Source organism: Penaeus japonicus, unplaced genomic scaffold, assembly GCF_977035675.1.
Source record: "Penaeus japonicus unplaced genomic scaffold, GWHDUDI00000001_assembly GWHDUDI00000002, whole genome shotgun sequence".
Lineage (NCBI taxonomy): Eukaryota > Metazoa > Arthropoda > Malacostraca > Decapoda > Penaeidae > Penaeus > Penaeus japonicus.
Genome location: NW_028234404.1, coordinates 31,589,523 through 31,592,022, shown reverse-complemented (window position 1 = coordinate 31,592,022; position 2,500 = coordinate 31,589,523).

The window sequence follows — 2,500 nt, the reverse complement described above, 5'->3', positions numbered from 1 at the left end:
CTCTCTCTCTCTCTCTCTCTCTCTCTGTTAGTCTGTCTGTCTGTCTGTGTATCTCTCTATCTCTCTCTCTCTCCTCTGTTATCTTCTGTCTGTCTGTATCTCTCTTTCTCTCTCTCTCTCTGTTAGGCCTGTCTGTCTGTCCTGTGTATCTCCTTTATTCCGCTCTCTCTCTCTCTCTCTCTCTCTCTCTCTCTCTCTCTCTCTCTCTCTCTCTCTCTCTCTCTCTCTCTCTCTCTCTCTTTCTCTCTCTGTCTCTGTCTCTCTGTCTCTCTGTCTCTCTCTCTCGTTCTTTCTTTCCTCCTTTCCTCACTTTCTCAGCGATAAGAACAATCAAGACAAAGCACGAACTTTCGTGCTTCAAAGAGAGAAAGAGAAAGAGAGTCAGAGAAAGAGAGTAATATATATATATATATATATATATATATATATATATATATATATATATATATATAGAAAGAGGAGAGAGAAGAGAGAGAGAGAAAGAAGAGAGAGAGAGAGAGAAGAAAAAGAGAGAGAGGAGAAAAGAAAAAGAGAGAGAGAGGCAAAAGAGAAAGAGAAAGAGCGAGAGAGAGAGAGGGGAAAAGAGAGAGAGAGAGGCAAAAGAGAGAGCGAGAGCGAGAGAGAGAGAGAGAGAGAGAGAGAGAGAGAGAGAGAGAGAGAGAGAGAGAGAGAGAGAGAGAGAGAGAGAGAGAGTTGAAAGAGAGAGAGAGAGAGAGAGGAGAGAGGAAGAGAGAGTGAGAGAGAGATAGAGATTAAAGAAAGAGAGAGAGAGAGAGAGAGAGAGAGGAAGAGAGAGCAACAGAGAGAGGAAGAGAGAGCGAGCAAACAGAGAGAGAAAGAGAGCAACACAGAGAGAGAGAGAGAGATAAAGAAAGAGAGAGATGAGAGAGAGAGTGAGAAGCGAGATAGAAAGAGAAGAGAGAGAGAGAAGAGAGAGAGAGAGAGAGAGAGAGAGAAAGGAGAGAGAGGGAGAGAGAATGAGAGAGGGGAAGAAGAGAGAGCGAAGAAGAGAGAGAGAGGAGAGAGAGAGAGAAAAAGGAAAAAAGAGGAGAGAGAAAAAGAAGGCGGGAAGAGAAGGGGGAGAGAAGAGAGGAGAGGAGAGAGGAAGAAAAGCAAACGAGGATAAGGAAGAGCAAAAAGAGAAGGAGGAAGGAGGAGAGAGAGGAGAAAAAAAAAAAAAAAAAAAAAAAAGGAAGGAAAGAAAAACCCCAGGAACATTTTCTTCCTCCCCTAAGGCCTGTAACGAGGAATTTCCTTTTTTTTTCCCTTTTTTTTTTCTCCTCTCTCTCTCCTCTCTCTCCTCCTCTCCTCTCTTCTCCCCCTTTTTCTCCCCTTTTTCCCTCTCTCCTCTCCCTCTCCCTCCTCTCTCTCTCCCCTCTTCTCTCTCACTTTCCTCTCCTCCTTTCCACCTTTTCCTTTCCACCCCCCTTTCTCCTCCCCCCCCCTCCTCCTCTCTCCATCCCTACCCCTCCCTCTCTTTTCCCCTCTCTCTCCCCTCCTCCCCTCTCCCCTCCTCACCTCCTTCTCTCTCTCCTCCTTCTCTCTTTTCCCTCTCACTCCCCCTCTCCTCCCTCTCTCCCCTCCCTCCTCTTCCCCAACTCTTTCTCCTCTCCCCTCCCTCCATTTCTCTCTCCCTCTCTCTCTCCCCCATCTCCCCCCTCTTCTCTTTCCCTCTCCTTTTCTCCCCTTTTCACCTCTCTCTTCTCTCTCTCCTCTCCTTCTCTCTCTCCCCCTCTCCTCTCTCTTTCTTCTACTCTCTCTCTCCTTCTCTCTCTCCCCCTCCTCTGTCTCCCTCGAGTCTCCCCCTCTCTGTCCCCCGTCCCACCCCTAAATCCATCTCTCCTCTTCTCCCATCCTCTCACGCCGTCTTCTGACCCGTACAAGCCTCTAGTCTCCTCTCGTCACCCTCCCCTCTCAACTCTCTCGTTCCCCCTCTCCCTCTCCTCTCTCTCATCTCCTCTCTCTCTCTCTCTCTCTCCGCTCTCTCTCTTTCTCGCCTCTCCTCTCACTTCGCTCGCTCTCTCGTCCTTTCTTTTCCTTACTCTCGCGCACTTCCAACTCTCTCTCTCTCTCTCTCTCTCTCTCTCTCTCTTGCCTCTCTCTCTCTCTCTCCTCTCCTTCACTCTCTCTCTCGCTTTCTTACTCTCTCTCTCTCTCTCTCTCTTTCTCATACTCTTTCTCTCTCTCTCTCCCGTCTCGCTCATCTCTCCTCCACCCTCTCACTCTCTCTCCATCCTCACCTCACCTATCACTCACTCTCTCCACCTCAGCTTCACTCTTCATTCTCTCCTCTCACTCACTCCCTCTCAACACCCTCTCCACCTCAACTTCTCTCTCTCTCTCTGTCTCTGTCTCTGTCTCCGTCTCTCTCTCTTTCTTTCTCTCTCTGTCTTTCTCTCTCTCTCTCACTGTGCGTGTGTGTCTTTCTCCGTTCTTGTTTTCGATTTTATTTTCAATTTTTATATATTTTTTAGAAATATATTTAGACTTTTGTGATTTT